Raw genomic sequence first — 11,958 nt, 5'->3', positions numbered from 1 at the left:
AAATAATGCCGTAAAATATTGATGCGTTATGCAGTCGTGTGGTGTAAACCTGGTTTTAGGGGGTCACTGACATGACAATTTCAACCTGTTTATATCATCAATAATAGTTGAGTAGTCACTCACTCCATATTCTATGTGCTCATATCTGACATCAAACACTGCAGCTTGTAAACAAAGCATTAACCAGAACATTATTTAAATAAAAATCAGTTCATCAACACAAATGTTTATGTCAAACCTTAAATTGTATAGGCTATGTGAACATACTTATTTATATAGACATAACACAACTTACTGGTTTTTAGTTTGATGTATCAACAACCTGACTGAAGAAGTAATTTAAGTAATTAAATGCACACTTACAAATAAAACTCTTTTACGTTATCTAAGAAGAACCAGAGTTTAATGGAAAAAAAAGCAGCATCACATTTGCATAAAGCAGAGCTACAAGCATTGGTCCTCAAAAATAATAAATAATTCTTTGTTAAAGTGATGAGCAAAAAGTTAGTGTTCTGTCTCATAACAGTCACAAGTGTGTGTGTGTGTGTGTGTGTGTGTGTGTGTGTGTGTGTGTGTGTGTGTGAGAGAAAAAGAGAGAGAGAGAGTGAGTTTGCAGGTTTACTGCTGCCAGATGTATAATTCTTATGTCATGCTCCACTGAGTCCAGCCTCCCAGGGACCCCCAATGAAATGAGTTGTGTGTGTGTGTGTGTGTGTGTGTGTGTGTGTGTGTGTGTGTGTGTGTGTGTGTGTGTGTGTGTGTGTGCGCACAGCCTGGTGAAATGAGATGTTCACATCTCAAGGACGTCTCCCACCATAATTTAAACTCACTGGTGCTGGAAGACTTCAAACTGAAAGCGCTGAAGTCATAAACCAGTGCACTTCTGTCTTTACTGTTATTGTCTGTGATCTACTGGTGTAAATCCACAGGCAGGTGGCTGTGACTCAAACAATGCAAATACTATGACTGCAATGTTAAGCGTCTCCATGCTGTATATTACGGCATATTGGCTCCAGACTATAAAATTAAGTTAAAGACCCATAGTCAATACTGCTTTTACCTATCTTGATGGCTCTTGTGTTGCACTTTATCGCATCAATTTCCGGTTGCAGAGTTCTCCAACACAAAATGTGAAGGGTTAGAGAAAGAGAAAAATCCTGTGGGCTTGACGTACTGCAGCGCTTGATACCTTCAGCTATTTACACCCTGATATACAGTCTCTCACAGCAGGGACCAAAGTGTTTTTATTTATGAGGGGACACAGCAACATCTATCAGCACTCAGCTGGAGCCAGTGACAGTGTATAGTGTGACTTTGAGGCGGAGAGTGAATTGTATTCCTTCCCTCGGGGCACACTGGGACAAATCCCAGACAAGATGTTGAGGTTTGGGACTCTCTGGTCTACACACACTCATCCAGTGCTTCTCACTACCTTATTTCACCCTCACCTGTCACCAAGGTTAAGCCACCCCTCCCTCCTTAAACGCAATGATCTTAAAATAGAGTCTTTTAGTGAAGATGAGGAATGTAAAAAGCTCAAGGGAAGAATGGGGAAGGGAGGGGTTTTTACTACAGCATGAAGAAATGTCCCCTTTCCTCTTTAAGGGCTGTTGAAAGATGTATAGTGCTACAGCATCATGATGAATCCCCGCCGTGGTGGATAGGAGAACACTTCTCATATCATTAAGCTTTAGTAATGGTCCCAATGCTGCGTCCCCTCTGGCAGGGTTGCCTGGCATTCACTCCTCTGGCTAACAGGCCTGCTGGCTACATACAGACTTACATATAGCTGAGGAAGAGTCAGCTTCCTGGAGCTGCTAGATCCAGAATGTATTATCATTGATTTGTTATTATATGTGAAGCTTGAATTCTCCACAAAGAAATGCAGTTTTTCAGATTTAATTCTTTTAAGAATATATATTTCCACACTCTCAAATAGCACAAAATTAAAGCATTTTTTTTTTGGGTTGACAAAACAACAGAAGGGACATAATTCCTGCAAAAGCTGTCTCTATTTTATTTTAGACTCCTGTATCTGCGGGAAATGTGAAATTTGGGGAGCGCCCTTTTAAATGTAACCAAAGATCCTTATAGCGAGCACTTTTAAGAAGTGGTATTCCTTTCTCTATTTGAGGTTGGCAGATTACAAAATATTGTGGAGGAAAATAGATTGTGTGAGCTGTTTGTTGTGGGAGAAATGGAAAGTGAATCCCATTTTCTATTATATTAAAGTCTGCTTTGTCTCAAAAGCAGCCGATATGGCGGCCAGGATAGCGGGGGGTTGGTAGAGCGGGGGCACATGTACAGAGGTTCATGCCTCGACGCAGAAGGTCCAGGGTTTGAGTCCGACTTGGGAGGATTTCTTGCATGTCTTCCCCCTCTCTCTCCTCCTTTCATTGCTTTCCTATCATTAAAGGTGGAAAAATGCCCCAAAAATAATCTACCCAAGATGGACTTTTTAATTAGATTTAATGGTTACAACCATTATGATTTATTAGTAATTTAGGAGTTTTTTTGTAGACATGAATGTCTGAAAATGTGGTTATGTAAGTTATGTAATCGATATTTTTGAATTGATAACCTTATTGTTGGACTTTATGTGACATGTTAACATGTATGTCCTGTATTCCGTATCTGGTTTATTAGCTTTCTTTAATATTGTGAATATTTATCCATGCATTTATTTATGATTCATGCATACTTGCCATTGCTGCAAGAAACTAAAAACGTTTTATTACATACTTTTTTTCAGAAAACTTTTTTGCAGTTGAACGGTTCATCTCTTGTTGTTTACCTAGTTTTAAATTTGTTTCATCTCATGGTAAGAATACACATTTGAAAACATTTCATTTTCTGTGTGGATAATCTTTGAACCTGTGCACTGAGACTACTCTACTATAATCACCCTCTAGGGCGTGAGCGCATGTGTTACAGTGTACGATTTTGTGGCTGCACCTATGCACTTTCCATAGTGTGCGCATACATACACACACAGACACACACACACACACACACACACACACACACACACACACACACACACACACACACACACACACACATTTCCACACGCAGGTTTTCACACACACATCTTCACATGCTGGGATATAGGTTTAGCCAACAGGGTCCTTCATAGATCAGCCTCCCCTGACAGCTCTCTTAAATGTCCTTGGCAGCCCCCCAACCCCAAGCTCTCATCCCCTCTCTCTTCCTGCACCTTTTCCTCTCTGGCCGAGCCTCTGATGGATGCTGCCATATTTCTCTGCCTCTCTTCTCTGGAATGCTCCTATAACCACTGAACCCTGTAATGCATGACACAATCTGTATATATCCCATTAAGTGTCACTTTGTGAATGAACCTGTTTCTCCACATGCAGTTCGCCCTGCAGAATGACATGTGGAGGATAGAGGCTCGAAGCTGACCAGCTCCTTTAAAGTCAAGATAAATATCTCTTGAAGTTATTCTTTTAGCTATTCTTACAGCTAATGTTTCTTTTGTGAAAACTGTTCAGTAACACTGAGTTTATATTTGAGTTTAGATGCTGATAATTATTTGCATGATCTGCTTCCGTAGCTGCAGTTTTCCCAAGTGTCAGTTTTCCCCTTTCCTAAAACCAACAACTCATCTACTGAACTTGGATGTCCTCACAAGACTGTGAAGAATTACACTTGAAAAAAACTATTTTTTTGTCTCTTCACCCTCTGCAGTCCCCAACTAATATTTGTTTTTTACATCATGAGGTTTTGTACACACTCTCTGCGTTGTTATCAATCACATTTTTAATTTAATGTATGAATATGTGATTTATGTTGCTCAGGCAGAAGATATAAATCTATTTTCCAGAGAGAGGGGGGGGGGGGGGGAATAAGAGCGCTGATGTTCTCTTATTGATTGGCTGGCTTAATAGTGTTTGTTCTTTATAGCTGATCTCAGGAAATAAAGCAAATAAATAGTTGAGAATGAGTTCAGAAACTGCGCTGCTCACGAGGATGGGGGAGAGATGGAGTGAGGAGGAAAAGCAGGAATTGAAAGCAATAGTAAAAGAATTATACAACAGGAAATCATCATGAAGGATAAATACTGTTGATTCATGTACATATTGTAAAATTTGAGCTGATACAGGGTTAATTCAATTAATCTACATAGAAATAATTACTGTAATTACTAGAATTTATCTTTTCACTTTTGTTTCCTTTGAGTCTAACTGTGAAACCAGGGCACAAGTCACATTCTGTTTTCATCACTTTTAGATTTTACTGGTGCATTGAACTATAATACGCTTTGCTTCCAGGTTTGGTTGTTCCTTGTGTGTTCAAAGTGCTAACATTTATTGACATCTTACCACAATGTCGTAAGTGACAGAACATGATGTTTCTTTGTAAACCCAGGAGCCACATTGTTAGATGTCACATCTCTTCTGCTAATGCAGACTGTCAGGCCATTATTTTCTCTACGACTGGTTTACAATTCTCAGAGGACTTGTCAAATTGATTTGAAAACCAAACTGTGGGTTATTGCCCAGCACCAGGCTCCTTGGAGGAGTTATGAATGGAATTTGTCTTGACGTGTCAAGTTAGGGGAAAAGAAAGAATTTACTTCAGGTGAAGTACTTGACCATGTTATATAAATGCATTCATGTCATATCTGGATTTAATATCAGATTTCACAGCTTATCATAGGAACTATAGCTTTAAAAAAAAAGTCTTTTAGCATATATCTTGCATCAGCTTTCTGTCCCTAAACCTTAATCATTACCTATGGAAGAAAAAACTGAAGAGATAACAGAACAGTGACTTAAGCTTCTTCAAACTTGGTCCACACTGAGAGGAGGAGAGGACAGCATAAATCCAGCCCATTAGCCCTGATGTCTCCTGATGACAGTTCCCGCCCCGTGGCTGATGTAAACCAAACTTCCTGTTCGGAGATGAAGAAGCCTGTCAAGCAGCTGCAGCCACCTCAACCCCTGTCACCCTCCCTCTGTGATGCTCTGGCATTAATAGCAAATCGATTCTAAATGAGGGACAAGGGAAACGAGTGAAAAACAAAAGGATGCGTCCATCTCCGGTGGAGTGATGTGCAGAGGTGAAGATGCTGGAAGGCAAGAAAGCTACACAAGGTATTTTAAAAGCATGACAACACTTCCCCTGATATCCCTGTGTTATCTCTCTCTCTCTCTCTAGTTCTCAGTTGCTGAGGATAAATAGCAAGTGATGGTGTGGACAAGAAATAGCAAAGTGGGCACATTGACAGTCCCCAGAACAAAGAGAGCTGCAGGTGTTGCTTTCCAAAAATACTGCAAATGTCAAGCGACTTGGGATATAAAACTCACTAGAACATGACTTCACAGAATACAGGAGGCAAATCTTTACTGCACCTTTCTATTAAACCTGCTCTCTTCCTTCTATAGTTATTATTAGCTTTCTCCTAAATATTATGTTTTTATTTAATTATTGTGTTGTTGTGTTTTTCCTAACGGTCCCGGTCTGCAGGCTTCTCCAAATGACCTGATGAAAGGAGTAATGAGCACTTTTTCATCTCATCATGCCTAATAGTGTATTGATCTGAGCCTGGAAGAAATGACTACATCATCCACTTAGTTGGCCTGTGTCATCATGAACCACACAGACTTGTTATATAACAGACACTTAATTCTAAATACTGCACAAAATCTATCTATATGGGATATTGAATCCTACCTGTGAGTCGATCATATGAGGTCAACTTATCACAGTTTGAGAATTCAGAAAATTGGTGTTTGAGGGCTTGTTTAAAAAACTTTCAACATATATGCCATGTGTTCCGTGGTCTGTAGCTGTAAAAAAAAACAGTAAAACTGTCCGCGCCCTGCCATGGCTGCCAGCCGCAGTCAAACACTATCCCTCCTGTCTCTTCAGTGGGATAATCAGCCATTCTCCTGCAAGGTAATTCCTGTGCATGCGGCCGACGCTGCGGAAATTCATTTTTTGGTTTAATTTCAGGCCTATTGATCGTGGAGTGCTTTACGGCTGCATGACATCCATAATCACAACAATGGTGTGACAGCGGAGATAAATAATATGGCAAAGGCACAGAGAGAAGGAGGGGTGTAGGGATGAAAGGGACGCAAATTGAAAAAAAGGAAGAGCCAGGTTCCATCGCTTACTGCATTCTGTATTAATTACTAAACCCCACCCTATTACACCCTCCCAACCCCAACCCCTTCACCTGATTGATCTCCCCTCAGATGCCATAGATTAGTTTTCTTCCCAAACTTATCTGAAATCTGTTTGTTTAAGCATCCATTAAAAGATAGAAGCCAGTGCTCTACAGTAATTACCAAGGATACTGTAATATCTATAATTATTATGATTAGTGGAGCAGAATTAAGTCAAAACCAAAGCATGATTATGAGGGTTTGCATATACTAATGCTGTAGTCGAGTGCAAGCTGGAGCGATGCGGCTGAAAGGAGTACAAGTTGATTCAGGCAACAGTGGATGAATACTGAAAAGCAAAAATTATCAGACCAAACATTTAATTTGTAGGAGCATGAAATGAATGGTGGTCCTGGTGGAGCACGTTGACCAATATCTACAACATGCCACTGGCTTTTGGATTTTAAATTTGATACTTTCACATTATTTGACACTTTTACATTAAGATATTTGTGGAAATATGCACACATTTCCGGCACGCTGTTGAGTCATTTTCTCCTCAATAAGCATATTTCAGAGACAGCTAGGGCCGGTGTGGTCAGTGTTTGTGTGGGCAGAAACTTTTAGCGAGCCCAGGAAGCTGGTTTAGGCCGGCAGCAGAGGCCACAGCCGGACTTCAACTAGGTACACATACAGCTGTGTTTATGTGTAACTTCACCACAACTTTGCTTAATTCTACCTGCCCCCAGCTTGAAGCCCAGGAATGGCTTTAAAGCTACATTACAAATATATCACATAATGAGATGTGATAAATTGAATTAAAAAATGTGACCTTTCGTAGTGTACATGTAGTTAAATGATAATGGTGTCCAATAAACAGTGGTGCCTGTGATGCAGCAGTGCATAAAGCATGCTTCTTCTTGTTGTTGGAGTCTGAGGGGGCTGAAGGCTCCCGCTCATAAAATGTCTCAAGTCAGAAGGGCGATAAGGATGCAGACTTAATGCGGCTTGGCACACAGTTTTATTTGTGCAGAGGCGGAGAAGTCTCGCTTCTGGAAAAGGTGTAGAGCGGAGTGGATACTGTTGCAGGACGGGAAGCAGTAGGGCGATAGAGAATGCTTAGCTGAGACAGAACAAGTAGGCGGGGGAAAGAGCAACTGACCTTTTTTAACGCGGCCATATGAGAAGTACTACACAGGTCTGAATCGATGTATGACTGAAAGCTGGTCAAATTATAATATTATATTATCAGTTATTGAAGTTTTAGTTTTATGTTTGATACATTTTATCTGATGTAATACAGTTAATTGCAGGAAACACGAGTTTGAATATTGTATAAGATTTTGCATATACAAACAAACATTTGCCATATCATAATAAAGAAAATACTCCTGAGGACTGAGGAGTACTACATAATGTCGTCTTTGGCAGCTTTCAAGTAAACATTCTCGTTGCTGGTCACGGTCTAACATTTCCTTCTACATGGATGTCTTTGCCTCTGCTGCATCGACTTTGATCTTTTTTTTTTTTTTTTTAATCTATCCATTGCAAGTCATAAAATGTCATGTAATCCAACTCTAAATCACTGGAGTATCCCTTTGATGTTGTGTTAGGGATTTAAAAAAATGCTGCCCAACCCTGGTTAAACGCGGACACATTGAAGTGCTCTTATTGGTGTAATGCAGTAAAGTTTCAGAGCAAATTACTGTTCATGAGAATTGATTTTCAGCCATGTTGCATGAAGACACTGTTAAAATATCACTTGGCTTCTTTATCCTGAGCTGCAGGAATTCTGTGCTGCTACACATGCATACATAATGAGACAAGGCTTGGTAACAAAACACTTTCTTGTTGGCGTTAGGGATGAGCGCCACTGGGAGTGAATTGTACAACAAGGCTCCACACCACTGATCAGCTATAGCTATTTGTATGTGAGTCAACACTCAGCCTGCTGTCTTTTTGGGAAGGGCCAGTGACCCTATCATGGACACGACCTGTTAAGAGAAGCAGCTTTTTCTTATCTGCATGCCCTTGGAGTACGCGCCCATTGATATGCCACCTTGACTCTATCTTCATGCCAAGATGCTTCCAATTATGCGAGCCGCTGGAGTGAGGCAGAGCGTGGGTTTCTGTACGATGAAAACTGGTCCATGGGTAATGTGATCCTGCTGCGTTCCCCCTCACAGGGTTGGTTTCTGCTCATGGAGGGGTGATTGAAAGAACAGCCAATTCTCTCCTCAACACTTCCCAGTTCACCACTTTGCCCATGGTCTCATGACCCTATTAGGTAGATTGATCTATTTAGTAAATGGCTCATCACTGGGGCCTGTGCTATGCAACAACCTGCATCTATTACATCATTACACTATATACATCATACATGGGGATTTTCGCTGTGACATCAATTCCTGTGTTATCAGTCTTTCTTTAGATGCCTTTTATCCTGATGTCACCAGACAGCCAGGACGGAGGTGACTGCATGGTCAGGGCAGCCCCGTGACTGACAGCAGGCTGTCACTCAGCTGAAGTGACAAGCTCATGTCACGTCTGCCCCGCTGTTATTGTGTTTTCTGCTCATTTTTATGGACTTCCTGTTTTATTTTGATATCCATTGTTTGTCTTCATTCACTTCACTTGTCTTCCTGCCTTTGTTTGTTTCCCGCCTTTTGTGATTACCTGTCTCCTCCCTAATGTTGTTCACCTGTGTCTAGTTGTCTTCCCCTCCCCCGTGTATTTATACTCACCTGTGTTCACTTGTTCCCTGCCAGTGTGTTGTTGAACCTTGTGTGTCTCACTCTTCAGCGTTGTTCCCAGTGTTTGTTTGTTCCAGTGTTATCGGACTTTTTGTTTGTATTTTGACCACGTCTACTGCCTGCCTATTTTGTACCTTTGTCTGGATTGTTCTCTGGACAATAAACTACTTACCTTTACTCCCTGCTCTGAGTTGTGCATTTGAGTCCGCCATTGTACCCTGACAGCTCGTGTTGGACAGCCCCTGGGAAAGAGAGAGAGATTGATAGAGAAGAGGTATAGAGACTGACTGTAGCCTGTGAAAGCGTCTTCACCTACCAGGATGTTTATGTCAAACATTACTCTCTTCTTCAATGTCTATTCTCTTGCCAGGCTTCCAGAAATCTTTCTTTATTTGCTATGTTGTCTCAGTTATCTCCAACTGTGGACAATTTATACAAGATTTCCTGAACAGCGATTTCAATCTTAACTCTTTTAGTGAGTAAAAGCTCTTCTTGTAACTTTTTTTTTCAATTTCAAGTTCTCATTCATGTTCCATGTATTTGGTTTCCCTCACTTCCAGAAGAGGGCAGCACTTCTTTACCAAATGTTATTGTTAAGTCTGCCATTTACAGTATTCTGCCATTTGTAGCTCTCCTGTGTGATTTATTGAGAAGTATGTTGACAGAGGTCATCATCTTCAAAGTCGAGAAGATGCTGCTCATTCCCTGCATGCTTCTCATCCCTTTAATCTCATCTCTCCCATTTCACTCTTTTGAAAAGGAAGCTATTCAGACTAAAACGTAGTGTGTCATATACACTGTGATTTATGAAAAGTGCACAATGCAATTTACAGCAGACTTCAGTCACTTCCACTTGTATTGCCTGTTGTCCTTCTCTCCCCTTCTCTCTCAACTCGCCTCACTTTTTTGTTTCTCCCCCCCACCCCCTCCCTCTATGCTTCTGCTCCACCCTATAATCACGCCGGTTCATGGCTCTCATTTGAAGCGGTATATATAGCAGTAATTGTCAGGGTGCAGTACAGAGACTGGGCAGAGCATGTGTACTCTCTCACAGGGCTGTTTTGCAATAAATCTCATAGTGGAGAGGAGAGAATTTGGGTTGTGGGGTACGTGCTCAAGCACATGCAGCAACACAAAGACACATTCACTCCAGTGCTGAAATAATGCATTAAAACATAGATAAAAAAAGTTAACAGCACCTAAGAAAAGGCATTGTTCTAATTTGCAAGTGTTCTCTTTGCTTCTGTAAGTCATTATATCTCACTGACTATTCATTTACTCTCTCAATGGGCCTGACATCGAAATTGAACATGTTACATAATGTGTGTTTTTCACTCAACAGAATGGGACAATTATGCAAAATGCATCGTTATTCAGGAAAGCATCTCCTTATCAGTAAATATTAACAATCCCAGGTGATGAGTTAGGGCTCATACATCTGCTTATGATCCATGAGCACACTGAAACACACTCACATACTGTAAACATGCAAAATAATAATCAATTATAAGTGAAAGAAAACACTAATGAGCATTTTCATCAGCTTCTTGGACAGTAGCAGCTCATCACACCTAATGTGATAAAATGCATGTCATCATTAAGGCAGCACGGGACCAGACAGATCCAACGGTTCTTATTATCAAAGCAGCACAAAGACATTCTTGCTCAATAATCTGAAGTTTGATCACAAAAATCCCTCTCCATGTCTGTCTGCCTTATAAACCATGGAACACCGCTTCCAAAAGAGATGACAACAAAGCATGTTATGCACTTGTGTGTGTGTGTGTGTGTGTGTGTGTGTGCGTGTGCGTGTGAAGGTGCAGGGGACTGGGTTCCTTGTTGCTTGTATGGACAGGTCTGTCATTCAGAGAGGGCACACAGTCTCCATTGTGGAGCCTTCTGTGGTCCTCATTGGGTCAGGGTGGGGTGGCAAAGGGGGCCTCCCGAATAAAAACATGTGCAGCAAACAGGAAGTGGGCCTGTAAGGATAAAACAAGATCTGCATAGCTGAGGGGTTGTGAGTGGAGTTTGGTCATATGTCCTCAATTCTTTTTTCTTTTATTTTTTTTGTCTTAAATTGCTTTCTTTCTCCTATTCTGATTCATCTTGGTCGAGTGATTCAGTTTGCTTGGATTTCACTTTGGATGTCCACGCTGTGCTGGAGATGTAATCAAGTTCTGACAAAATCCTTTTATCTTAAAGCAAGTCCTAGACACTATAGTATCTAGTGTCTGCCAGTGTGATGATAACATTTGTGTTCTTTCCAAGGTAGTGACATGTTTCCCCAGAACAAGAGAAACTGCACAAAGAGCAAGTTGATTTATCTCTAACCTGCATTTTCTCTAGTTAAAAAGTTCAACAGAATGAAAAGATTTTAAGACCTAATATTTTAAGATAATCTGTGAAGTCCACTATACTTGCTCACAGTATGTGTGTTTGTAGGAATACAGAATGCTGAAAGTGCATGAAAGGATGCTGAATGTGTGTGACTACACTCTGTGAACCCAGGTGCTCTGCTTTCAAGTATTCCTTTCCTGTTTGCCCAGCAGCTGTTTCATCCCAGTAAGTGACCACTTCACAGCTCTGCTGTTTTCTTTCTGGGTGGACTTGTCAGATGTGATCAAATCAGACTTTTGTTAAGAGTAAATTTTCTTTCCAGACATAGCTGATTACTCAACCTACTTCTACTAGATTTGATACCCTTGAATTTAGTTATTAATTCCTGGACACTTTTGTGTATTTTTGTTACTGAAATAGTTAGGCGATTTCTCGGTTCCCATGAGGAGCAGTGTTTGCAAAGGATTAAGACAGAAAATCTAACAGCTTGAAAGGGTTATCTTTGGGCAGCCTAGTCATTTTAGGGGAAACCTTGTCAAATAAAGTTCCAGTATTCCACTGGCCTATAAGTGTCTAAAAAACTAAGAACCCAGTGTGTTTGAGTAACCAGTTTGGACAGATCAGAACTTCCAACAAAATAACACATGTATCAGAGCAGGTGGATGGAAAATGAAATATAATATAGCATCTACCTTATTGATGCAGAAAAAACATACAAATCAAGCCACTTTCTC

Source organism: Perca flavescens, chromosome 17 (assembly GCF_004354835.1).
Source record: "Perca flavescens isolate YP-PL-M2 chromosome 17, PFLA_1.0, whole genome shotgun sequence".
Lineage (NCBI taxonomy): Eukaryota > Metazoa > Chordata > Actinopteri > Perciformes > Percidae > Perca > Perca flavescens.
This window is presented reverse-complemented; position numbering follows the sequence as displayed.